Source organism: Somniosus microcephalus, chromosome 25 (genome assembly GCF_052327205.1).
Source record: "Somniosus microcephalus isolate GS21.2 chromosome 25, FLI_Smic_1.0, whole genome shotgun sequence".
NCBI lineage: Eukaryota > Metazoa > Chordata > Chondrichthyes > Squaliformes > Somniosidae > Somniosus > Somniosus microcephalus.
The window spans coordinates 43,893,640-43,920,954 of NC_141011.1; the positions used below are offsets into that span (position 1 = coordinate 43,893,640).

Below are 27,315 nucleotides of genomic sequence, written 5' to 3' on the forward strand. Positions count from 1 at the left end.
AATGCTAATGTATGCAGTTTGACAGATGGAATTGCGATTTCTTGATCAAGTGTGAAACCCACTCTGGTAGGCTTATGCAAAGGATGCCACAGTTTCAAAGCAGTGCCATCTCACCTACCGATGTGTAAAGACTGCAAACAGCTCTGTTTACTTGTTTACTTCAAAAGAAATGGCTTCACACGAAAGAAGGCTCACAGCACAAAAATATGCAGTCCTGGCTGCAAGTTTTTAGTTCTGGCATCAGAGCCAGACTCCCCATGAGCAAAATGGAACTCATATCATTGCGGCGCAACACCTCATCTTGAAGGTCTATGAAAGCGGGAACTCAATTGTTTAATCCAAAGCAGCCATTGTTTGCCAATAGACTGTTGGAAGCTACTTGCTGAAAATTGGCTATTAATTCTTTGTGAACTGATCTAGTTGATTCGATTAGGTTTTGTGCTGTTTACTATCATTTTTGCTTCTGTATGTTATTTCATCTGTAAATAAATCTGACCTGGTAGTTTAGCTTGTGCGCATTGGTCCAATCAGGGACGTGTATTTCTTTCCACCTTCTAATGGGAATGTGGCGATCATCCCATACATTCTCTAGTGAGCGATTTGTCATAATTCGAGACTCATTGTAAAACTGGCAGTACACTAACTTATACATGGCAGAGAATGAAGCCGTAGGTTTCAGATCATAAGAGACTCAGTCTACTTATAGAAACTCTCATCCAGTTGTAAACATGAATAAAGCTGTTGGGGGAAAAAGACCCGGACTCTAACAAATAAAAAGAAACGCAAACTGCAAATGCTGGAAATCTGAAATAAAACTAGAAAATACTAGAAGTACTACAGCAAGTGTGTCAGCATCTGCAAAGAGAAAGGTTAAGTTAACATTTCAAATGTAGACCCTTCAGCAACAACAACTTGCATTTATATAGCGCCTTCAACGTAGTAAAATGTCCCAAGGCGCTTCTCAGAAGCATAATCAGACAAAATTTGACATAAAAAACCATCAGACATAATTTGCAACTGAAAACTGAAAGATAAGCAAGCACCTCCCAATCCCGTGACCTCTACCAACAACAAGGACAAGGACAGCAAGCGCATAGGAACACCACCACCTCCAAGTTCCCCTCCAAGTCACACACCATCCCGACTCAGAAATATATCACCGTTCCTTCATCGTCACTAGGTCAAAGTTCTGGAACTCCTTACGATAGCAAAATACTGCGGATGCTGGAAATCCGAAATAATAACAGAAAATGCTGGAAAAACTCAGCAGGCCCGGCAACATCCGTAGAGAGAGAAACAGAGTCAACGTTTCAGGTTGAAGACCCTTCGTCAGAACTGAGAAAAAAGCAGGAAATGAAACAGATTAAAAAGCAGGTTTGGGGGCTGGGAAATGGGGGAAGGGATGAAAGAACAAAAGGGAGGGTCTGTGAGAGGTGAAGAGGCATTGAGAGATATTCAAGGTGAGACAAGATGGTAATAGGACAATAGAGCCATCCTTTGTTTCTTTACCTGTCCTATTACCATCTCGTCTCGCCTTGAATATCTCTTAATGTCTCTTCACCCCTCAGACCTTCCCTTTTGTTCTTTCATCCCCTCCCCCATTTCCCAGCCCCCAAACTTGCTTTTTAATCTGTTTCATTTCCTGTTTTTTTCTCAGTTCTGACGAAGGGTCTTCGACCTGAAACGTTGACTGTTTCTCTCTCCACGGATGTTGCCTGGCTTGCTGAGTTTTTCCAGCGTTTTCTGTTATTTCTGGAACTCCTTATCTAACAGCACGGTGGGAATACCTTCACTGCACATACTGCAGCGGTTCAAGAAGACGACTCCTTCTCAAGGCCAATAAATGCTGGTCTTGCTAGCAGTGCCCACATCCTGAATGCATAAATAACAAAAGATTTTATATAAAGTTGGTGGCTGGAACAACAGATACTCATAGAGTCATAGAGTAATACAGCACGGATAGAGGCCCTTCGGCCCATCGTGTCCGCGCCGGCCATCAAGCCCTGTCTAATCTAATCCCATATTCCAGCATTTGGCCCGTAGCCTTGTATGCTATGGCATTTCAAGTGCACATCCAAATGCTTCTTAAATGTTGTGAGGGTTTCTGCCTCCACAACCCTTTCAGGCAGTGAGTTCCAGACTCCAACCACCCTCTGGGTGAAAAAGTTCTTTCTCAAATCCCCTCTAAACCTCCCGCCCTTTACCTTGAATCTATGCCCCCTAGTTATTGACCCCTCTACTAAGGGAAAAAGCTCCTCAGCATCCATCCTATCTATGCCCCTCATAATTTTGTACACCTCAATCATGTCCCCCCTCAGCCTCCTCTGCTCCAAGGAAAACAAACCCAATCTGCCCAGTCTCTCTTCATAGCTGAAGCGCTCCAGCCCTGGTAACATCCTGGTGAACCTCCTCTGCACCCTCTCTAACGCGATCACACCCTTCCTGTAGTGTGGCGACCAGAACTGCACACAGTATTCCAGCTGTGGCCTAACCAGTGTTTTATACAGCTCCATCATAACCTCCTTGCTCTTATATTCAATGTCTCGGCTAATGAAGGCAAGTATCCCATATGCCTTTTTTACCACCTTATCCACCTGTTCCGCCGCCTTCAGGGATCTGTGTACTTGCACACCCAGATCCCTCTGACCCTCCGTCTTGCCTAGGGTCTTTCCATTCATTGTGTATTCCTTTGCCTTGTTAGTCCCCCCAAAGTGCATCACCTCGCACTTTTCCGGGTTAAATTCCATTTGCCACTGTTCCGCCCATCTGACCAACCCATCTATATCGTCCTGCAAACTGAGGCTACCCTCCTCGCTATTTACCACCCTACCAATTTTTGTATCATCCGCGAACTTACTGATCATACCCTTTACATTCATATCCAAGTCATTAATGTAGACCACAAACAGCAAGGGACCCAGCACCGATCCCTGTGGTACCCCACTGGCCACAGGCTTCCAGTCACAAAAACAACCTTCGACCATCACCCTCTGCCTTCTGCCACTAAGCCAGTTTTGTATCCAATGTGCCAAGGCACCCTGGATTCCATGGGCTCTTACCTTCTTGACCAGTCTCCTGTGCGGGACTTTATCGAAGGCCTTACTGAAATCCATGTATACCACATCCACTGCGTTACCCTCATCCACACACCTAGTCACCCCCTCAAAAAATTCAATCAAATTAGTCAGACATGATCTTCCCTTGACAAAGCCATGTTGACTATCCCTGATTAATCCTTGCCTCTCCAAGTGGAGACAAATTTTGTCCCTCAGGACTTTTTCCAATAATTTTCCTACCACTGATGTTAGGCTCACTGGCCTGTAGTTCCCCGGTTTTTCCCTACTACCCTTCTTGAATAATGGTACTACATTAGCGGTTCTCCAGTCCTCTGGCACATCCCCTGTGGCCAGAGAGGTCCTGAATATATGTGTTAGAGCCCCCGCAACCTCCTCCTTTGCCTCACACAGCAGCCTGGGATACATTTCATCCGGGCCTGGGGATTTATCCATTTTTAGGCCAGCTAAAACCGCCAATACCTCCTCCCTCTCGATGTTAATATGTTCGAGCATATCACAGTCCCCCCGCCCTATTCCTATGTCTACATCGTCCTTCTCCATAGTGAAAACAGATGCAAAAAATTCATTTAGAACCCCTCCTACATCTTCCGGCTCCACACACAGATTGCCACTTTTGTCCCTAATGGGCCCTATTTTTTCCCTAGTTATCCTCTTACCCTTAATATACTTATAAAACATCTTCGGATTTTCCTTTATTTTGCTCGCCAGTGCTATTTCATGGCCCCTCCTTGATCTCCTAATTTCTTTTTTAAGTATCCCCCTGCACTTTTTGTACTCCTCTAGGGCTTCCTCCGTCTTTAGCCTTTTGTATCTACCAAAAGCCCTCCTTTTTTTCCTAATCCATTCTCTTATATCCCCTGACATCCACGGTTCCCTGTGGTTTTTGGAACCACCCTTGACCTTTACGGGAACATGTTGCCATTGTATGATCTCAATCTCCCTTCTGAAAGCCTCCCATTGCTCCGATGCGGATTTTCCTACAAGTAGCTGATCCCAGTCCATTTTGGCCAGATCCTGCCTTATCCTATTAAAATCGGTCTTCCCCCAATTTAGAACCTTTATTTCCGGCCCATCCCTGTCCTTTTCCATGACCACCTTAAATCCTACCATATTATGGTCACTATCACCAAAGTGCTCACCTACTAGCACTTTTTCCACTTGGCCGGCCACATTCCCTAGAATTAGGTCCAGTACCGCCCCCTCTCTTGTAGGACTTTCTACATGCTGGCTCAAAAAGCTCTCCTGGATGCACTTTAAGAATTCTACACCCTCTGAGCCTTTCACACTCTGACTATCCCAGTTAATATTGGGGAAGTTGAAATCCCCCATTATTATTACCCTATTATTTGCACATTTCTCTGAGATTTGCCTACATATCTGTTCCTCTATCTCAATTAGAGAGGGAGATAATGGGATTAATAACCAGTAGATTGATTAATAGAAAACTGTTAGATGATACAAGATATCATCTCAGTGAGGCTAGGGAAAGACATTGAACACCCGCCAGCTCCCAGCCTCCCATCCCCAGGGATCTGTGCGTAGTAATGACAGCGCACATTAAAAGCAAAAGTCCTTGCTCTCTGGGGAGGTGCAGTTTCTGATGGGACATTTATACATGGGTCATAGATGTAATTTCAAGAAGCTAGGGGTGATTTTATCTGTGGAACACTTTATATGCTGTACTGTTAAGCTGGGTTAAATATTTTTGGCAAGGTCGTTCATTCAGTGCCCTCTCTTATAAATGTAATATGTCATGAAAAGATACGTCACATTTCAGAACGGTAACAGCTAAGTAGGCCTTTCCTGCAGAAAGCAGACTTGATGCCGTGTAGGTTTGCTAATATAAACTCATCTATGTTGTCAAAAGAACAGGTCATTCAACAAGGAATTGGTTGTAGCTCTCCCTCCTCCTCCTGATGTTTATTGGGTAAGTACATGGTATGGTATAGAGGCATATAGAGCAGGAAGGTTGAGGTCCAGTCTATTTGGTTAGTCGATCTTACCCAAGGTGGCTGTTGGGGTGCTGAAATCGGATACAGAGGGGAAACAATCAGATAGGGATCCCCATCCTGACTCCTGCTGGTTAGTGATGTGTGTGGACATCAGGTGAGGACAGGATTGGATTTGGCTGGGATCCTTGCCAATGCCAAGGCTCGTTGTCTGGGTTTACTAGAGGGCTTCCTGTATCCAGGGAATCACATCCAGCAAGAGGCAGTTCAGCAGAGGAGGAGTAAAGAAAAATGGGGAAATGTTAGAGGGAAAAAGTGCTATGTACAAAATGTTTCAAATATGCAGTGGTATTTATTATATGCAAGATACAATAAATATTGCCGCTAAATCCAAAAGTGAAGATTTTAACATCTCTCACTGCTAACCATTAAATTATTTTTCTACCATGCATTAAAAAGTGAAATGTTTAACACCTACTTTTAATTTAATTACATCAGCTTGCCTTGCCTGAGTCAGAAGATTGAGAATTCAAGCCCCACTACAGATTTCAGCATACAGTATAACCTGGTTGACACTTCAGTGCAGTACTGAGGGAGCACCGCATTGTTAGAGATGCCGTCTTTTGGGTGAGACGCTAAACCGAGGTCTTGCCTGCCTGCTCAGGTGGATGTTAAAGATCCTATGACACTACTCATGGGTCACAGCCGCTTCTCCCCCACTTTATGGCCTCTTCTTGTGACACTAGTCTCTCAGTGGGTAGCACCCTCGTCTCTGAGTCAGAAGGTTGTGGGTTCATAGTCCCACTCCAGAGACTTGAGCACAAAATTCTAGTCTGACACTCCAGTGCAGTGCTGAGGGAGTGCTGCACTGTCGGAGGGGTCATCTTTCGGATGAGACGTTAAACCGAGGCCCCGTCTGCCCTTGCAGGTGGACGTAAAAGGACCCAGGGCACTATTTCGAAGAAGAGCAGGGGAGTTATCCCTGGTGCCCTGGGCTAATATTTATCCCTCAATCAACATAACAAAAAAAACAGATTATCTGGTCATTGTCACATTGCTGTTTCTGGGAGTTTGCTGTGCGCAAATTGGCTGCCACACTTCCTTCATTACAACAGTGACTACACTTCAAAAAGCACTTCATTGGCTGTAAGGCACTTTGGGACGTCAGGTGGTCGTGAAAGGCGCTATAGAAATGCAAGTCTTTCTTTCTTTCACTATTCAAAGAGAAGCAGGGTGTTCTCCTGGTGTCCAGGCCCACATTCCCCCCTCAACCAGTATCACCACAAGCATATTGGGGCAGGAATTCACCTTGGACGGGAGCGCCAAACGGGTGTTGTCGCATGGCCCGCCTGTTATACGCGCTGCCCAATATTCAGTTCCATTGCAGCCAAAGGAATTGACTATCAGGAGGGGCGTTTAACGGGCGAACAATCCGATACTGCTCACCTTGCCCTGTCGCCGAGGACAAATTTCCAACCCCATTCTCTGGTCATTCACTGATTTCTGTTTGTAGGATCTTGCTGTGTGAAAAATTGGTTGCTGCACTGGCCTGGGCAACAACAGTGATTCAACTTCAAAAGGAATCAATTGGTAGCAAAGCACTTTGGAACGTCCAGTGGATGAGATAAGGCACCAGATACATGCAAGTTCTTTCACCATTTTTTAAATATTTAATGGAAGCGTGAATATTGAAGATACTGCACATAAAGCTACCCATGTTCTCCAATTAAAGTAACCAGATGGAGTAAGGATTCAGTAGTGAGAAAGTATTATATTTACTCCTTTGGTTGGTATTTTTAAAATAACCTATTTTTACTTTATGGTTGCCCATACACTTGCTGGGATGTTGGCATAGAGTGTTAACATACTAGCAGATGGTGTCTCTGAGTGGGTACAGGCTCAAACTTTTCATTGCGCCCAGTTCCTAATCTCTGCTATGAGGAGATGCAAGTCTAAAAAAAATAGAGGAAGAGTCATCAGCAGCTCCCTCCTACATGCCTTCTGGTGGCTGGCTCACAAGAATCAAAGGCCTCAGAAACATAGGAACAGGAGGAGGCCATTCGGCCCCTCGTGCATGTTGTGCTATTCAATTAGATCAAGGCTGTTCTGTACCATAACTCCATTTACCCGCCTTTGCTCCATATCACTTGATACTCTTACCCAACAGACATGCCCTCTGGGACTCCCACCTATTTTACTTTGGATGAAGCGGTCCGGTTTTTGAGCCGGCCGTCTGAATGTTCCAAAAATGTAAAGCAGACGCCACGAGGGCCACTTTTACAAACACGCTCTGCCTGTGGAGAGCCTCGGCCATTGCCAGCGCGCCGTGACCTGCCTGACACTTCCTGAGAGCCGCGACAGACGGCAGTCATTGTCTGAGTCTTAAACATGACTTCCTTTGTCAATGACTAGTCACTGGCTGTTCAGAATCGCATGGCTGTAGCGCTGTTTAACGCAGAACTTCCACAGAAGGCAAAATATTAGAAAACCTAAATCACCACAAAGCATTTAAACAAGACCTTTTCTTCTGGTCAGCTGGCTGCATGATGTATATCAAGGGGGAAAAATTCAGTCGCGCCCCCGCAGCCGAAATTGAGTGGTAGCGCCCCAAGAGGGAAGCGGGGCGCTACTGGAAGCACCCCACCTCCCTCTCGGGGCGCAGCGAGGGAATATCGCGGTGCCACAAGCTGCAGCACGTCGCGCCGCGCGCGGTATTGTAGGCCTTCCTCTCCAGCTGGACCACCGGGGACCGGGGTGCCGGCAAAAGAGCCCGGCACGCAAGAGAAGTGCCGGGCTCATGGAGCAGGTCAGGAGGCCGGGGACGGCAGCAGAGGCAGGTGCTGGCAGGTGGCCGGCAACAAAAATGGCCGCCCCTCACCTCGCCTTTAAATAGCGCCGCCCCGGCTGCAGGTAGGCCCCCCCTGACTCCGTCAGACATAGCGTCCAGCGGTAAGTCAGGGGGCGCTACCGAAGATCGCGGCCGGGGCGCTGCGCATGGCCATGATGTCATTGCCGGCGACGCAGCGCCACGGGGCGCTAATAGTTACCGCCGCTGCTAACCTCCCGCTGAATTTCACGGGAGGTGTTGGCGGCGCCGCGCCCAGGCGCTAGTTGCTTTGCGTCTCGTTAGTGCCCTCTTAGGGCGCTAACGGGAGGCGTAAAGCAACTGAATTCCCCCCCCCCCAAGAGTTTTAACAGCTTGGCTAAAATGGCGGATGGCGGGCATATTAATGTGTTTGTGCAATTTTAAACCATTCCATTTTAAAAACATCCAGACTATCTAAAACCAGATCGGGGACATCCCTAGCTCCACATCTCATTGCACCTGTACTTTACCAACACTCAATGCAGTCACGGGGAGTACAGTGGAAGGAGACTCCACTCTCCCCAGTACATGCACAAATACAAACACTCACTCAAATTGATGAACCCAGCATAAAAAAATCTCAATTGAGCTGCGCAATATATTTATTTTTAAACTGCAATTTTTAATTGCTGGTTTCCAATCCCAGGAAATGTGCAAACTCTCCTGGGTCCGTGTTTGTCTTTTTAATATTGGATTTCATATTGCTTTTCGCAAGCAGTCAGCCTTTTTCAACTGAGCGCACACAGCCTCACAGAGGCAGTATTCACGAGCAGCCCCGTCAAATCAGTGATGAATTTTTCATGACCACCCACATTAATAAGCCCCTCAAGCCATCATACCCAGTTAGAACAGGTCATCACTAATCCTCCGCGCAATAATATCACGATCTACACCTCACACCTTCCTAAAAATATACCTTTGCTGCTTGTAAAAAAAAGACATCACTTTGATTTTCTAAATTAGTCACAAATAACAAATTAAATCAAGTTTGAATCACAATTCCTGTTGATTGATTATCTCTTTCAACGAGATGTATTTGGGATTGTGCCTTTTATTTTTCTTCAGAAATTAAGGTTGAAGGGCCAGGAGCTTGGCAAATTTCAGCTTTCATTGTCTGCCAATTCTCACCAGCTATTTCTCTCGGGTTTTTAATTCCGATTATAGGTTTTAAGTCATTTCCCTGGCAGTTTACATATTGGATTCTGGTGGATCGGGGAATAGTGAACAATAGTGAATAGGTGACACCGAGCTTTGGGTCGTAAAACCCTGCAGACTGTAAGAAAAAGAAAGACCCTGGGGGACAAAATTGGGTCGCACCCCCTTTGGGACGACCCCCCGCAGCCAAACTTCACCGGTAGCGCTCCAAAAGGGAGGCGCGACACGACTGGAAACGCCCCGCCTCCCACTTCAGACGCTGCGAGTGAATATCACGGCGCTACGTGCAGCAGCGACAGGCTCTGCGGTACTGCAGGCCTTCCTCCCCTTATTTAAGGGGAAGGGCCTTGCGCAGCGCGACCCGGTGCCCAGCTGGGCCACCAGGGATCGGAGTGCCGGCAAAAGAGCCCGGCACTCAAGAGAAGTGCCGGGCTCACGGAGCGCAGCCGGCACCCCGCGAGGGGGCTGCACAGAAGGCCGGGGACGGCAACAGGGGGAAGTGCTGGCAGGCGGCCAGCAACAAAAATGGCCGACCTTTAATTTGCGCCACCCTGGCCGCAGGTAGCCTCCCTTTGCCCTGTCGGACATAGTGTCCGGCGGTAACTCAGGGGGCGCTACCGAAGAATGCGGCCGGGGCGCTGCGCACAGTGATGACGTCATCGCCAGAGGCGTAGCGCCGCTGGGTGCTAACGGTTACCGCCGCCACTAACCTCCCGTTGAATTTTGCGGGAGGCGTTAGTGGCGCCACGCCCAGGTGCTAGTTGCTTTGCGCCCCGTTAGCGCCCTCTTAGGGCACTAATGGGAGGCGCAAATCAACCAAATTTCCCCCCCCTTGCATTTCTATAGCACCTTTCACAACCTCAGGACGTCCCAAAGTGCTTTGCAGCCAATGAAGTACTTTCTGAAGCTCTGTCACTGTTGTAATGTAGGAAACGCGGCAGCCAATTTGTGCACAGCAAGGTCCCACAAACAGCAATAATGGCCAGGTAATCTGCTTTAGTGATGTTGATTGAGGGATAAATATTGGCCAGGATACCAGGGAGAACTCCCCTGCTCTTTGAAATAGTGCCGTGGGATCATTTACGTCCACCTGAGAGGAAAGGTGGGGCCTCGGTTTATCGTCTCATCTGAAAGGCAGCACCTCTGACAGTGCGGCACTCCCTCAGTACTGCCCTGGAGTGTCAGCCTAGATTGGAGAAATGAGGTTCATCCCGCAACAGATCTCAGTGGGCAGGTTGATGTGATGTGTTCCATGGTCTGGGACTCGTGGCCACAGTCGCACTTCGGGTCGTCCCTCATCTTCCACTTGTGGAGCAGGTGGCCGCATCATTCGTGCCCCGTGCGGATTCGGTTGAGCGCAGTCCACTGTCCTCGAGGGAGGTCGAAGCCAGGGACCTCTGCAGCAGGACCATGAGGCAGATCAGTATTCTGCAGCAGAGTAGACTAGGGCCACTGTTGCAGTGCAAAGTGTTCTGGCTGTGCTCCCCCATGACATTCAAGTAAGAGGAAGGAAAGGCTGAGGAATGGAATGAGCTCTAATAGGAGATGATGCATTGAGTCTTGGTGAAGAAGTAGTAATGGGTTACATTAGAATTACATAGAATATACAGCACAGAAACAGGCCATTAGGCCCAACCAGTCTGTGCTAGTGTTTATACTCCACACGAGTCTCCTCCCATTCCATCTACCTCATCTCAGCCTTTCAGCATATCTTTCTATTCCCTTTTCTCTCATGTGCTCGTCTAGTTTCCTTTTAAAAGCATCTAAGCTATTTGCCTCAACCACTTCCTGTAGTAGCGAGTTCCACATTCTAACCACTCTCTGAGTAAAGAAATTTCTCCTTACTTCCCCATTGGATTTATTAATAACTATCTTGTATTTATGGTCCCTAGTTTTGGATTCTCCCACAAGTGGAAACGTTCTCTCCACATCTACCCCGTTCAACCCATTCATCATTTTAAAGACCTCGATCAGGTCACCCCTAAGTCTTCTCTTTTCTAAAGCAAAAAAGCCCCAACCTGTTTAATCTTTCCCGATAGCTGTAACCTTGAGTTAGCGTGAGTAGTCTGTAGCTTAGGAAGAACAAGAGAGAATAGTTCAGAGGAGCAATGTATATAGTGGTGTGGCTAAAACAGAGACAAGAAAAGTTGCGATGAAGAGAGGGTTTAGGCCAGAGCTAAGAGAGAGATCATCCAAGATGATGAAAAACGTTTTCTAGTTTCTTGTTCAGGAATGTGAGAGAGGTGTTGGATGAACCTCCCGAAATACAGATGCAGTATTCAGGTTTGGAATGAAGAGGGCTGAATTTTTCTGGTGTTAATCACAGTCCCAAAGAAAAGTTGATTGTTTAGTGTTGACTTCCAAACCTATCAGCAGAGATGGATAGAGATGGAGTACCAGGACCTAACCTGGGAAGAACAGGGCCCGCTCAACACTTGTGAGGGGCCTACATGCCATTCAGAGTATTCCAATGGATGGGTGTTTCATAAAAAAACTCATTCCAGAATGCATTCACAATACTGTGTGATGGCTATAAAATACAACAAGAGGTGTACTTAATTGTATCCAATGAAGATTGCATTTCTGTGTAGAATAGACCCCATAGTGTAGTGTATGTACCTTTAAGGGGGAGAACTACTTTTTACAGCTCCTGTATCCTGTAGTACCGGCAGTGACCACACCTGTATATAAGCCCTGAGTGGCGCTCTGTACAGTCAGTTGCAGTTTGAACCTCATCCAGTAAACGCCTGTTGATCGTTCCCTGCAGTCTTTGTCTGATTATTGAAAGGACACAACATTAAGATACCCGGATCTAACATTGGCGACGAGAAGATTCGAACCTACCTGCAACTCTGCATAAGGAGGTCGAGTCCAGAAGCACGGGCATCGCTGGGGAGGCTGTCGAGAGCCAGGCTTGGCCTTCTAGCCACGGTGGTCCAGCGAAACAGGCTGGCAACAGGTACTGCGCAGACCCTTCCCGGACAGCGGCGGCTAGAGCCGACCGAGCGGCACAGAAAGGGCCAAGCAGCGTCGACGGGAGAGAGAGAGAGGGCAGAGCGCACGGGGCGCAGCCGGTGTTCAAGGGCCGAGCAGCGTCAACGAGAGAGAGCAGAGCGCAGCCGGTGTTCGGGACTGAGCGGCGTCAACGGGGGAGAGAGGCGAGAGATAGCAGAGCGCAGCCGGTGTTCAGGGGCCGAGCAGCGTCAACGGGGGAGAGAGGCGCGCAAGAAAACGCGAGGCGCTGCCATTGCCACGAGGACCGCAGAGAACGGCATTGGCAGCAGCACAGGAGCAGCGCGCGAGGCCCACAGGGTGTCACCATTTGCCAGGAGGACCGCCGAGAGTGGCGTTGGCAGCAGCATGGGAGATGCCATTTTAAGCCGCTGCGGGGAAGAAAGGAAAGCGCGGGAGACGCCATTTTAAGTCGCAGCGGGGAAGAAAGGAAAGCGCGGGAGACGCCATTTTAAGCCAGTCTAACCACACCCAAAAATGCCGAAGAGTGGCAGTATCACAGCATTCGACAATGAAGTCGAAGATTGGACGACATATGTCGAACGCATAGAAGTATACTGCAAGGCGAATGAAGTGCCAGATGACAAGAAAGCGCTGGTATTGTTGAATTCAATGGGTGCAAAAACGTATGGCTTACTACGAAACCTAGTAACCCCAGAGAAGCCAGTAGAAAAGGGTTTTGAAAACATAGTGTCAATCCTACAGGACCACTTAAACCCCCACCGCTGCTGATAGCAGAAAGATTTAAGTTTCACAAAAGGAACCAGCATACAGATGAAAGTAATGCTGAGTATTTAACGGAACTGCGCAAGCTATCGAAACACTGCCAGTTTGGAACGGGACTAGCAGATACTTTAAGGGACAAGTTTGTGTGTGGGCTTCAAAGTGAAGGAACCCAGAAACGGCTTCTATCAGAAAAGGATCTTATGCTGGACAAGGCTTTCAGCATGGCAGTATCACACGAAGCAGCCGCACGGGGCGCTGCAGAGATACAACGGAGACCGCAAGAATATGGCACAAATGAAATGTCATACGGAACAGTGAAGTGCTATCGCTGCGGCAGAACAACACACGACCATAAGGATTGCTGGTTCAAGGACAAAATGTGCAGACAGTGTGGAAAAGTAGGACACATAGCAAGAGTCTGCAGGTCGGGAAAGAAAACCAGCAGCAAGAAATCTCCACAGGAGAAGTACAAGAAGGTACATAAGGTGACGGAGAGTAGTTCAGATGAACAGAAGAGTGATACAGACTCCGGAAGCAAGGAGCTGGGTTGTCTGAAACTACATAATGTGATCAAAACGGAGGATCACCAAACTATCTGGGTCACCATCAAGATAGCAGGAGTCCAAGTGAAAATGGAATTGGACACAGGATCAGCCCTAACAGTCATAAACCGAAGGGACTACAAGCGGCTATTCTCACATATACCCTTGAGAGATACAAAGATTGTCTTGAAGACGTACACGGGGCAAAAAGTCTACCCCAAAGGAAAAATAAGGGTGAACGTTATATATAACGGCAAGGAAACACCAAAAATGGACTCAATGTTTTTAATAGCCGTGGATGCGCACTCAAAATGGCCTGAGGTGATCAAAATGTCCTCCACCACCATGGAGAAAACTATTGCAGTCCTACGGACCATTTTTGCCAGGAACGGCTTGCCAGAGCAGATTTGCTCTGATAACGGACCACAGTTTGTGTCCGAAGAGTTTCGAAGATTTATGAAAAAGAATGGGGTAAGGCATTACACATCCGCCCCGTATCATCCAGCCACAAATGGATTGGCTGAGAGGTTCGTACAAACCTTTAAAAAAGCAGTAAAGGCCATGTGCGATGACGACATTCCACTGCAGCATAAGGTGGACAATTTCCTGTTAGCCTACAGAAATGCGACACATGCAGTCACCAACCAGGCCCCGGCCATGATGTTCTTTAACCGAAGGTTGAGATCTCGTCTGGATTTGCTCAGACCAAATGTACGAAGAGATGTTGAGAATAAGCAATTCCAGCACATCAATGAGAAGCCGACAAGGAGCTTCAATGTAGGGCAACCAGTCTTGGCCCGCGACTACCGAAGAGAGAAATGGCAACCAGGAACGATATGCACACGGCAGGGGCCACTAATGTACACAGTGGATGTTGGGGAGAACATTGTGAGATGCCATGCTGACCAGATCCTAGAGTCACAGGAACAAGTCAACCCCATGTCTCGGCCATACGTACCTGGTGAGGAACCTGACGTACAGGTCGCATCTACCTCAGAAACAATAGCATTGGAAGCTGATGAATCAACTGACGACAGGGTGTTAGAATCGCCTCCGCACCAAGAGCGAGACACTCGGGAAAGGCGTTATCCAGAAAGAATCAGGAAGCCTCCCCAAAGACTGAATTTATAATAGACTATTTCCAGTTAATGTTGCATGTTAAAAGTGTTAATTGTAATTAGTTTGATATTTAATTGTTAAATGAGTGTTATGGTACTGTTAATCTAAAAGGGGAGGAATTGTAGTGTATGTACCTTTAAGGGGGAGAACTACTTTTTACAGCTCCTGTATCCTGTAGTACCGGCAGTGACCACACCTGTATATAAGCCCTGAGTGGCGCTCTGTACAGTCAGTTGCAGTTTGAACCTCATCCAGTAAACGCCTGTTGATCGTTCCCTGCAGTCTTTGTCTGATTATTGAAAGGACACAACATTAAGATACCCGGATCTAACACATAGCACTAAATATTGAAAGCTATCCATCAATAACAGTTCCTAGACTGGATACAGGTGTCCATCCATCCATCCATTTATCTATCTATTTCCCTATTTCTGTAAAAGTCTTGTGTCTACTCTGCATCTCACACTTCAGATGACACACATTCAAGTGTCAAAAGTATAAAGAAAAGAGAAAGCCAGTCATTTCCCACTGGTTTCTTCTGACCTCAAGCTGGAAATTAACAAGCACTTGCCAACCTGCACACATCCTTCACCTATAACTGTTAACCTGCAGTTGACCTCAGCGTGCACCCATTTACAGCAACTAGAAGGTCGTGGATTAAAGGAATAGGCCAAATTAAGCACAGCTCCATCTTAGCAGCAAAATAATACATTGTTCATCTACACATTATAGCACTCCTGCAATTATAAAGTAGCAAAACATCTGATTTGTCATAAGCAATACCGTGTGAGATTCACTGACAGTATTAAAATATTAAGAACATAAGAATTAGGAGCAGGAGTAGTCCATACAGCCCCTCGAGCCTGCTCCGCCATTCAATAAGATCATGGCTGATCTTCAACCTTAACTCCACATTCCCGCCCGATCTCCATATCCCTTGATTCCCCTAGAGTCCTTGTTTATGAATTCATAGGATTACATAGAATATACGGCACAGAAACAGGCCATTCGGCCCAACCAGTCCATGTCGGCGTTTATGCTCCACTCGAGCCTAATATTCCCCCAATAAATTCCCCTAATACTGAAGAGCATTTAGGGTTAGGGTTAGGGTTAACACCACCAGAACTGTTTCATTTATAAGACTTAAAAACGTTTTCATTGCATGGCTGTCATTTTTTTTTGTTGCAAAAGCCATAAAGCTGAATACTTTCTAACACAATGAACGCTGAGCATAAAAAGCACAAGGCAATGGATCTATTTTTAGTCAACTAGGAAGAACGAGGCTAATCTGCTCTTGTGTTAAAGGATGCTCAAGGCTTGCTGCAAAAACCCTGCTACACTCCTCAAACGCTTTACATTAATGAATAGGTAATTTCTGAAGAATTTTTTTCTTGATTTAAAAAAAAAATCAAGCAGCAGTATAAAATGATCTCACCTTATTTCTTACGCTCTAAGAACATTGGGACGGAAAGACAAGGGGGGAGAACAACAAGTAAATGAAAGGGGATTCATAGGGATACCTTTAAGCAAAACGATGATTGATGCAACATGATTACAGAGAGGTAGGGATTCATTCTAATTAATAGCAGCAGGACTGTGCCCTGGCCGTTCCTTTAATCCAATGTTGTTCATTGTTCAGAGATCCGTGTTCTAGCGGAGGAGACACTTTCAATCTCTCACGGTTCGATGGAGCAAGCGAAAATGCGCACGTGTATATTTAAAGCTACGATGCTGCCTTTCAAATGGAAAATGCCAGCAAGATCCTGACCTGCCCACCGAGGCTGATGCTGCACCTCCTTTAAGACGCTCCTTAAAACCGACCTCTTTGAGCAAGCTTTTGCTCCTCTGTTCTAATATCTCTTTATGTGGCTCGGTGTCAAAGGTCTGATAACGCTCCTGTGCAGCACCTTGGGCCGTTTTGCGAGGCTAAAGGCGCTATATCGATGCAAGTTGTTGTCGTTGTCAGAAAATCTCTCTCTCCGCTTCCCTGCCGAAGGGGTGGACTCTTTACCATTCCACAGGCTGCACCTGTTCTCAGGTACTTCAGCTGAGTGGCTGTTCTGAGTGGCGGAGGTTTAGGGGAGATTTAATAGAGGTTGTTCCAAATTGTGAAGGGTTTTGCTAAGAGTAAATAAGGAGACACCATTTCTACTGGCAGGAAGGTCGGTTACCAGAGGACACAGATACAAGATAATTGGCAAAAGAACCAGAGGGCAGATGCATGAGATTCATAAAAATGATCCCAGAAATGATACGGGGCTAAAAGGCTTAAATTATGATTGCATAGAGTAGGCTTGAGTATAGAAGATTAAGCGGTGATCTAATTAAGGTATTTAAGATGATTAAAGGTGTTGATATGGTAGGTGGAGAGACATTTTTTCCTCTGGTGGGGGAGTCCAGAACAAGGGTCCATGGGAGCTAAATTCAATTGATTTGCGCCTCCCATTAGTGCCTTAAGAGGTTACTAATGGGGCGCAAATCAACTAGCACCTGGGCACGACGCCGCTAATGCTTCCAGCAAAATTCAGCCCTGCTCGTGCCCCAGCTGTAACATTGAGTGGCGCCCCCCAACTTACTGCTGGACGCTATGTCTGCCAGGGTCAGGGGGGCCTACCTGCGGCCGGGGTGGCGCTAAAGGGGAGGTGGCGGGCGGCCATTTGTGTTGCTGGCCGCCTGCCAGCACCTGCCCCCGTTGCTGTCCCCGGCCCCCGTGAAGCCCCCCCGCGGGGTGCCGGCTGCTCTCCGTGAGTCCGGCACTCCTCTTGAGTGCCGGGCTCGCTTGCCGGCATTCTCGATCCCTGGTGGCCCAGCTGGGTGCCAGGACGTGCTGCACCAGGCCCCTCCCCTTTAATAAGGGAAGGAAGGCCTGTAGTACCGCGGCACAACGTGCCGCAGCGTAGCGGCGCGATATTGGCTCGCAGCGTCCCACGAGGGATGCGGGATGCATCCAGTAGCGCCCCTCCTCCCTCTCAGAGCGCTACCTTGGAAAATCAGCCGCGGGGGCGCTAACTTTTTCAGGGCGCTACCCAATTTTTACCCCCATAACCTTAAAATTAGATCTAGACTGTTCAGGGGTGATGTCAGGAAGCACTTCTTCACACAAAGGGTACTGGAAATCTGGAACTCTCTCCCCAAAAAGCTGTTGAGGCTGGGGGTCAATTGAAAATTTCAAAACTGAGACTGATAGATTTTTGTTAGGCAAGGGAATTAAAGGTTACAGAACCAAGGCGGGTGGATGGCGTTAATATGCAGATCAGCCCTGATCTAATTGAATGGCGGAACCGGCTTGAGGAGCTGAATGGCCTCCTCCTGTTTCTATGTTCCTAGATGAAAGGGTTTAGTTACAAGGAGAGACTAGAGAAACTGAGGACCTTTATATTAGAACAGAGTAAGTTAGAAGAGATCTGATGGAAGTGTTCAGAATTATTAAGGGTTTTGATGAGGTAAATCAAGAGAAACTATTTCCACTGGTTAACAAGCTAGTACTGTACCTGCAGGGCATAATTTGAAATCCATCACTAAAATACCAAAAAGAGATTAAGAGACTTTTACTTACACAAAGGGTTGTTGAGATATGGAATTCCCCTCAAGAAACAGTGGGGGAAGCAGAATCCAAATTGCTTTTAAAAGTGAAAGGGAAAATATTTGAAAAATAATGCTTTTAATTATATGAGGAAAAGCCGGGGAATAAGTGGATTGCTCCTTCAGAACCAAATGAACTCGTCCTGTGCTGTAAAATTCTATGACTCTTGTCAGCCGCAGCTATTCTCTTTCACCTCCTAGCGCCTGGCACTGGAGTTGGCACTGGCAGTGGGCTGAGAAAAGGTCAGTCTGCCCACCTCTTCAGCTAAGAATATCATACGGAACAGGACATCAACAAAGTGAGGGGAGAGAAAGTAAAATGCAGCTCTGTCACCAGCGATCACTGTTTTTTTGTACAAAGGCGGATTCATCACTGAAATCTTCACACATCGTTAATTTTTCACAATTTTAATTTGTCACATTTTTGTTATGTTGCCATCTTTTTTATTTTGTTTAATCTCCGCTCTTAAAGGCTCCCCATGTCTGTCACACTTGAACCACAGACCTTACCACCTGAAGAAAATATTACAGGAAACTTTCGTTTATCCGGAGGTTAAATGTCCGGAAAGCTCTATCCACTGGCAAAATTCAGGAGTCGGTTCAGATAAGTTTTTTTTCTTTTCGTTGCTTTTTTTCTTCAGTCGTGGCTCTGCAAGGTCTATCTGAGGCTGTTGCTTAGCTACAGAGACGCTTGCAGCTGCAGCCGACTGTTTTGAAGCGAGCAACAGGGTTTATTGCTTCACACGGAGCTCAGCAGCTCCGTATGTTTTAACATTAGCGCTGGTTTCTACGGCAGTTTTGATGGGACGGCAACAGCTCGGTCCCGTCAGTGCCGGATACCAGAAAGTTTCCTGTATTTTTGTTTTATTTGTTCTGGTGCTGCCAAGGCTACATTTATTATCCATCCCCAATTGCTCTGAGAAGATTGTGGTGACAGCTCTTCTCCTTCAACCGTTGTAGTCTTCGCCCTGCTGGTGCTCCCACAATGGGGTCAGGTAGACCATTGAGATTGTAGTTCCATTGAGATCTGTTATTCCAGGATATCGACCCAGCGACGATAAAGGAACAGAGATTATGTGTCCAAGTCAGGATGGTAGGTGAGTTGGAGGGGAACTTGGAAATAATGGAGTTCCCAGAACACTGCTGGTATTTCTCAGTGGTAGAGGTCACAGGGGATGCAGGAGCTATCAAAGTAACTTTGATGAGTTGCTGCAGTGCATCCTGTTGATCTTACATACTGCAACCACAGTGCGCCGGTGGTGGAGGAGCAGACTGAGCCAAGTATTGAAGATGTGAGATATTGCTGATTTTGCTGGTAATTCAGGAGTTGCTTAAGGCCCCGGAAGCTGTGAGAGGTCACACACCCTTCATTTTGTTTGATACAAAATAACGCAATTAGCTAAAGATTAAGGGGTAGAAATTGGTTCTTGTTGTGTCTGTTTTCCTAGTGGAAATTGGGGGTAAAAAGGATCAATTTAGAAGCTCTACGTCCCAAGCCCGATCAGCGTCTGTGTTACAGGTACCCCCCATATTGGCGTTGCAGGCAGCCGCCTAAAAGAAGTGTTAGGACCATTGCGTATGTTAATTATGGGCATAATGCCTGTTGAAGGACCCATCCGCAGTGCTCATCCGACTCCAAAGTTGTCGCGATCGCATCCTCCCAATTGTCCGCTCCAACAACCCATCCTGGGACTTACCTTTGGGCCACTGCCAGCGAGGCAAGCAGTCCAACATTTGACATTTGGAATGCGCGAGCTGCCAGCGAAGGCACGAGAGGTGCCAGCAGCTCGCGCATAAAATGATAGTGAGGCCCGAGGCTCAATTTCGGGCCAGTATCGGTCCTCTTGGTTGGGGCATGCACTGCTCGTGCAGCACCAATTCTGGTCCATTATTTTGCCCCTGAACCAACACCTAAAACAGATTATTTGGTCATTATCACATTGTTGTTTGTGGGAGCTTGCTGTGCACAAACTGACTGCTGCGTTTCCTACATTACAATAGCGACCACACTTCAGAAAGTGCTTCATTGACTGTAAAGCACTTTGGGACGTCCTGAGGTGGTGAAAGGTGCTATAGAAATGCAAGTCTTTCTTTTTTTCTTATTTTAACTCTTTGCACATTGAAAAATGCTGATAATAGTTCAGAAACGAAGGTGTCATTCTTGATATTGGTTGAGTTAGAAGACCTGGAACCACACAAGAGAGGAAACTGGCCTGCACCCTGCCTCGGCTAATGTTATTCTATAGCTAACCATTAGGGAGTGCGTGAGAGGGCCGGTGTTGACTTGGCCTTTGATTTAAGCCCTCCCATCTGGGGATGCGTTTCAGCTCCTCTCCTCTCCCTCACACCTCTGCTGAATCTGACAGCTCTTCCTGTGGATAATCACCAGCATGCATCAGTACCACAGTATGTGGGCAGCCTCCCTTTTTATTCTAATGTACTTATTCTTTAACCCACTGAAAGATCCAGCACAGACAGGGTTTGATCCAACCTGTGTAGTCAGAATCCTACTTTAACAAGAGTCTTTCTTCAAATCCCTTTTCATGTATTGCAGATGTTCTTTTAAGAGAGACATTCTATTTAAAAATAAATAAATAAAGGAAATTATTTTCTGCAAACCTTATTGCAGGGATTTATTTTAACAGAAATTAAAAGCAGGCTATGACCATTCCCTTTTACAGGAGATTGCAATCTCTAGCCCTTCTACTTTAGGATCACTATCTCATGTGAATGGAGGGGCTGCATGGCCTGTGCTGGTATTCACTCTTAAGAAATGGAATGCAATGGCGGTAGAGATTTCCCAGAATGCACTGCTCAGCCAAACGCCCTCTACTAAAACTATACATAGTACCGGCCTACTGGAGGTTTAATTCCACATGTTGATCACTCTTAATATTAATGTTTACTAATTTGAGTCTGTGTCCCCTTATTCTACTCCCGCAATTTAATTTAAAGTAAACGTCTGGGTTTACTTTTTACATTCCCTTAACTGTCTTATCTACCTCTATAAGATCACCTCACTGACCCCTTCTTTCGAGGATGAAAAGTCCAAGTTTCTCTAGTTTCTCCTCATGACTCAGACCCCTAACAGTAGCCTTGTCTCCCTGCTCTTCACTGCCTCCATCAATTGATTGTCTCCTTTGTTTCTTGGTGACCAGAACTGGATGCGTTAAAAGTATCTCAACCTCAAGTGCTCAATCACACTAATATCATGATGGGTAGCCTATCAGTTTATACAACAATATACAGAGGTAATGTACAGAGTGAGGGATCTCCTGAGCGTATTATGCAGTATCCTGTAATACACAGAATGAGCAGGGTATACAGTGTTGTGTAATATACACAGTGAGGGATACGTTGAGCAGTTTACAGTGGGATTTCAATTATCCATTATAATGGAAGGGATTGTACTGGCAGATAATAGTAATTGGCAGATAATTGAGAGTCCCCAGATGACTGTACACTGTTGATTGCTGTGCCTTCCCCACCCACTCGCCTCATTCCTGTCCAACAGTACTCACCTCCTTTCTCACCTTGGCAAAATCAACAGGTGCTGCAACAGCTAATCAACAAGCTGACCAATCAGCTAACTCACAGTTCCACCAGTTCAAAACTCTACCCACTGGAAGTCAGCCAGAAACACTCCTCCAAAGCCAATCAAGGACTCCTGGAGTTATGTGCTGAAGGCATTGTGCACTCGTCTCCAGAGACACTCTCTGCAGCGCTAATCTCAGCCAAGCTGCTGACTTTAAATCAATACACAGCTCGTGAGGAACGAGTTTAAACAGGCAGGCCCTAAGTATCTCATAGCAAGGGGTACCCTGAGCAATTTATACTGTGTGATGGTATACATACAGAGAGGGGTGCCCAGAACAATTTATATGGTGTATTGTAATGGTTATATCAAAGGTGTACTCTGAGTAGCTTTTTTTAATAATACCTCAAAGAATTGCCTTCTGCAGTTTGTACAGTATCCCATCATGTTCACCTCAAGGGATATCCTCAGTATCCTTTACATCATAAAGTATTCCATTCAGTTTATTGCATAATGTGCTCTGCAGGCAAAGCCTGCATTGTACCAGTGACAATGACTAATGCAACCTGTCAAATGGCTCCTACCAGCCAACCAAGCAGGTGTTTCCTAGCTGATGAATTCCACATTGAAACACAGCTGTTCACACAGTGACACATCACAACTCGGGGTCTGTGGAGCTCAGTACGTTGATTCCCTGCAAAGGTTTGGCGAGTGTTGATTTCATTTTCTCTTTCTCTTTTTGCCTCAGGTCGAGACTCCATTGAAACATCCTCCCTTATAGAGATCTCAATTAGATTGAGCAAGACATCTCCCAAACTGAATGTTAATCCCCTTGGGTGTATAAAGTGGGCTGGCCAATCCCACCTCTACCCTCCACTCACACTCCTCCTCGCATCCTCAGTGTATTGAAATGAAGACTCATTGTACATTCTGCTACTCAAACTCATTTTCCCCCAAACCTCCTTACCTGCTTCAATCTTTCTTTCCTTCTAAAATCCACAGTCTTCTAAAACCGAAGCTTGGTGTTACTTACCTTGTGACTACTTTGTGACATCTTGCCTTCTCGTTTATTCTTCTCACATTCAGTGGTGTCCTGTACTGCGTACCTTGACCCATCCCCCAGGGATCTCAATTAAAAAAATGCACACCTGAGATGCCAGCGGGTATTAAACATTCTAGTTGCCAGGAAGTTTGTGCCCAACACATCTGGGGGTAATGAATCATACATCCAACACACACACACAGCTTTGATACACTGGAAGCTATTAACCTCAATGCCAATTGCACTGGGAGGAATTAACTTTGGTCCCAATGCACTGGGAGATATTGACTTCAGCACCTGACTATTACATTTGATTTCCATTGTAGAAGGAAGAGGTAACTCCAGTCTGATACACTGGGAGGTATTAACCCCAGTGCTCGATGTAGTGCGAGGTATTAACCCCAGTGCTCGATGTAGTGCGAGGTATTAACCCCAGTGCTGGATGTAGTGCGAGGTATTAACCCCAGTGCTCGATGTAGTGCGAGATATTAACCCCAGTGCTCGATGCAGTGCGAGGTATTAACCCCAGTGCTCGATGTAGTGCGAGGTATTAACCCCAGTGCTCGATGAAGTGCAAGGTATTAACCCCAGTGCTCGATGTAGTGCGAGGTATTAACCCCAGTGCTCGATGTAGTGCGAGGTATTAACCCCAGTGCTCGATGTAGTGCGAGGTATTAACCCCAGTGCTCGATGTAGTGCGAGGTATTAACCCCAGTGCTCGATGTAGTGCGAGGTATTAACCCCAGTGCTCGATGCAGTGCGAGGTATTAACCCCAGTGCTCGATGTAGTGCGAGGTATTAACCCCAGTGCTCGGTGTAGTGCGAGGTATTAACCCCAGTGCTCGATGTAGTGTGAGGTATTAACCCCAGTGCTGGATGTAGTGCGAGGTATTAACCCCAGTGCTCGATGTAGTGCGAGGTATTAACCCCAGTGCTCGATGCAGTGCGAGGTATTAACCCCAGTGCTCGATGTAGTGCGAGGTATTAACCCCAGTGCTCGATGTAGTGCGAGGTATTAACCCCAGTGCTCGATGTAGTGCGAGGTATTAACCCCAGTGCTCGATGTAGTGCGAGGTATTAACCCCAGTGCTCGATGTAGTGCGAGGTATTAACCCCAGTGCTCGATGTAGTGCGAGGTATTAACCCCAGTGCTCGATGTAGTGCGAGGTATTAACCCCAGTGCTCGATGTAGTGCGAGGTATTAACCCCAGTGCTCGATGTAGTGCGAGGTATTAACCCCAGTGCTCGATGTAGTGCGAGGTATTAACCCCAGTGCTCGATGCGAGGTATTAACCCCAGTGCTCGATGCGAGGTATTAACCCCAGTGCTCGGTGTAGTGTGAGGTATTAACCCCAGTGCTCGATGTAGTGCGAGGTATTAACCCCAGTGCTCGGTGTAGTGCGAGGTATTAACCCCAGTGCTCGATGTAGTGCGAGGTATTAACCCCAGTGCTCGATGTAGTGCGAGGTATTAACCCCAGTGCTCGGTGTAGTGCGAGGTATTAACCCCAGTGCTCGGTGTAGTGCGAGGTATTAACCCCAGTGCTCGATGTAGTGCGAGGTATTAACCCCAGTGCTCGATGTAGTGCGAGGTATTAACCTCAGCAGCAGGTATTATAATTAAGCAATTAACATATATATATGTATATAGATTTCTAAATGAAACAGCTTCTTGCAGTGTACATCAGCTATTCACAGCAGCCTCAGAGAATTCATCTTCTTTGCAGCAACACAAATGAATGGTTGTGGGCACCTATCTCATTTTTCTCTGCAATCTAATAATTCTGTCCATTTTACACTTTACTCATTTGGTGCAAATCACAACACATGCAATCATCTACCGGCTTATTAAATATTAAAGGGGAGTGGCGGGGAGGGGCCTGGCTCCTTTGACCAGTTGTTTCCCTCCTGTCCTGCCGCAGCTACTGAGAGTCCAAGTCCAGGGGGAGGGGAGGGGGAGTCCTGCGTGCACGCGCATTCTCAGGAATTAAACCGGGCGCGCACTTGGCTACGGGCGCGCGCCGAGCTGGTTCCGAATCTCAAATGGCAAAAACCAGGAAGGGGAGGAGACACATCCAGGGGCGCGCCTGCCAGGTGAACGCGCCTCGGGAACGCGCCGGGGGCGTGGACAGAACCAGTTCATTTCATGCAATTTTTGACGGGTGTGGAGTCCCACAAAGATAAGATAGCACAAAAAAAACCAATCATATGAAATATTAATATTTGCAAATAATGTGGACAAATGAGGATTAGTTTGAAACTAGCAGTTAAATACAGTGAACGTTCAATACATTCCAGATATATTCAATAAATATAGCTACATTGTACTTGCATTTTATTCATTTAGATGCAATATCTGCTATATATATATTGCATACTTCCCTCTTCCAACCCTGTTGTCTATTATTTCATACATCACATCGGTATTTATTGGGTCGTCTAATTTAATTTATTTTACTGAATCAACTTTGCCTTGGATTTATTTTTTGAAGGTGGGGCGGCGATATTTCCTTAAAAAATAGTTTCTAGGCATCTGAAATGAGCAAACATTTCCCGTCATTTTTCTGCTAACATATGAAAGATTTCATTTCGAGAACTTTGCGTTGGAATCTTTCCCCCTTATGAAAAACATAGACGATTTAGAAATAGGGGAAGGTGGGGAAAAGGGAGAATCTTAAGACATTAAAATAAAATCAACACATCAATTTACCTCCAGAGTTGTATCAACTCAGGCAGATCTCCAGCTTGCCCACGGTCACCCTGCATCAATTCTCCTTCAGATAGCAAATCGCAGATCCCAATATTTCGCCAACTACTACAGCGGTGCACAGGGATAAACACGGGCAGACGAGCGGTCACCCATCTCACCGAGCAACGTGTTAGACCGTTGAAATCAACATGACACGCACCGTGTGACTGGGCAGCAGGAGAGAGACTCCGTGGCTCTGCTTCGAATCGCTAATCAGTCAGTCATTCATTCCATCCACATAGATGTATATCCAAATAAATGCGCCGGGAGGAGCCCTGGAATCTCTGGTCCCCCCTCTCTCGCTCTCTCTCTCTTCCCAAGTTCTCCTTTGCACTGCCGATCGGATGCAAGGACTGAACGTTTGCAAACCAGGGATCGGCGGGGCTTATTGGTGAGTGTGGAGTCACGACAAGTGGCGTTGGGGGATAGACTGAAGATCAAACCTACGCTGGGGCGGGGGGAGTGTTTTTTCCCCCTTAAATTTTATTAAGCGCATGCTCAGGAAACGTACATAACACACACACACACACACAAGGTTTTCCCTCTTAACTTCTGGAGAGCGCCGATACCAATTGGAGCTGGCATTTCTTATGAGTGAGCAAGGCATTTGATAGAAAATGCATTGAGTGAGGCATCCATCCCAATTCTCCCATATCATTATCCTAGCAGCCCACTGTATATTTAGTCCAATCATGGTAACTTATGACCTGATAGAGGTCTTTAAGGTTAGGAAAGGGTTTGATAGGGTAGACGTAGAAAAGGCGAGACCAAAATTCGGGAGCCATAAATATAAGATAGTCACTAATAAATCCAATCGGGAATTCAGGAGAAACTTCTTTACCCAGAGAGTGGTTAGAACGCGGAACTCGCTACTACATGCAGTCGTTGAGGCGAATAGCAACGATGCATATAAGGGCGCGCGATAGCATAGTGGTTATGTTACTGAACTCGTAATCCAGAGGCCTGGCTTAATGATCGACGGAGATGTGAGTTCAAATCCGACCACAGGCAGCTGGGGAATTTAAATTCAATTAATCTAGAATGAAAAACTAGTAACAGGAATGGTGACTATGAAACTACCAGATTGTTGTAAAAACCCATCTGGTTCACTAATGCCCTTTAGGGAAGGAAATCTGCTGTCCTTACCTGGTCTGGCCTATATGTGACTCCAGACCCACAGCAATGTGGTTGACTCTTAACTGCTGAAGTAAGATTAATTGCGCAGCAAAATGTGTAAAGATGAAATGTACTAATTATTCGTATGTTTAATTGCAGAAATGACCATACCAGTTTAGAGAGATGAAACTTACAAAAAGAGACACTGACATAACCCTTTTCTGGAAAAACGAAACTTAGTCGTGGTCAAAAGAGAGAATGACTCGTTTCTCAGAAATCACATGTCCTGATGACTCATTTCCAAGAAATCAGAGGGGCCACAGGTCCCTGCAGTGAAAAGTGAAACTTATGTTATAGGCTACCTTGTAGAAGTTAGACACACCTAGTTACTGATTAATGTATAGACTTTTAAATCGATTGGACCTCTGGAGTAGGAGGTCTCAGAAAATGTGTATAACTGTGTGAACCTCAAGAGATTCGGTGGAGTCGGAGCCTTGTGTTGGGACGCAAGAGCCACAGCTCCCCAGGCCTGAATAAACCGTTTTGACTTCAATTATTGGGTCTGTCTTTCTTACAACAAGCCAGTGACGTCGACTATGTATATCACTTGGTTCGCACTTTGGGGGCTTACATCAATTACATCAACTGCCCTCTGCGGTTTAAGGCAGCGGCTCATCACCACCTTCTCAAGGGCAATTAAGGATGGGCAGCGACGCCCATCCCATGAGGGAATATAAAAAACCATATGAGGGAGCAAAGGAATAGAAAGTTATGCGGATAGGGCAAGATGAAGAGGGGTGGCGGGGCAGGGAGCCGGCCACGCGGGAAGTCCTGAGAGCTGCGTGG

At 46.5% G+C, this 27,315-nt stretch overlaps 1 protein-coding gene and 1 long non-coding RNA gene across 3 annotated transcripts in view; one reads left to right on the forward strand and one right to left on the reverse strand.

The window, feature by feature from the left end:
• Positions 1 to 25,405, reverse strand: part of gpr153 (G protein-coupled receptor 153) — a 74,404-nt gene extending 48,999 nt beyond the window's left edge. Inside the window, exon 1 of one of the 2 annotated variants that reach the window (XM_085967288.1) lies at positions 25,315 to 25,405. The gene's annotated coding sequence lies outside the window, so the exon portion shown is untranslated. Of the gene's footprint in view, positions 1 to 5,080; positions 5,257 to 25,314 lie in introns of those variants that run through there. The other variant, XM_085967289.1, reaches the window with a different exon arrangement.
• Positions 25,406 to 25,658: 253 nt separating this feature from the next.
• On the forward strand, positions 25,659 to 27,022 carry LOC147100745 (uncharacterized). The gene is made up of 2 exons (XR_015073556.1): positions 25,659 to 25,744; positions 26,629 to 27,022. It is a non-coding gene; the product is annotated as an uncharacterized LOC147100745 (long non-coding RNA).
• The last annotated feature ends 293 nt before the right edge of the window (positions 27,023 to 27,315 follow it).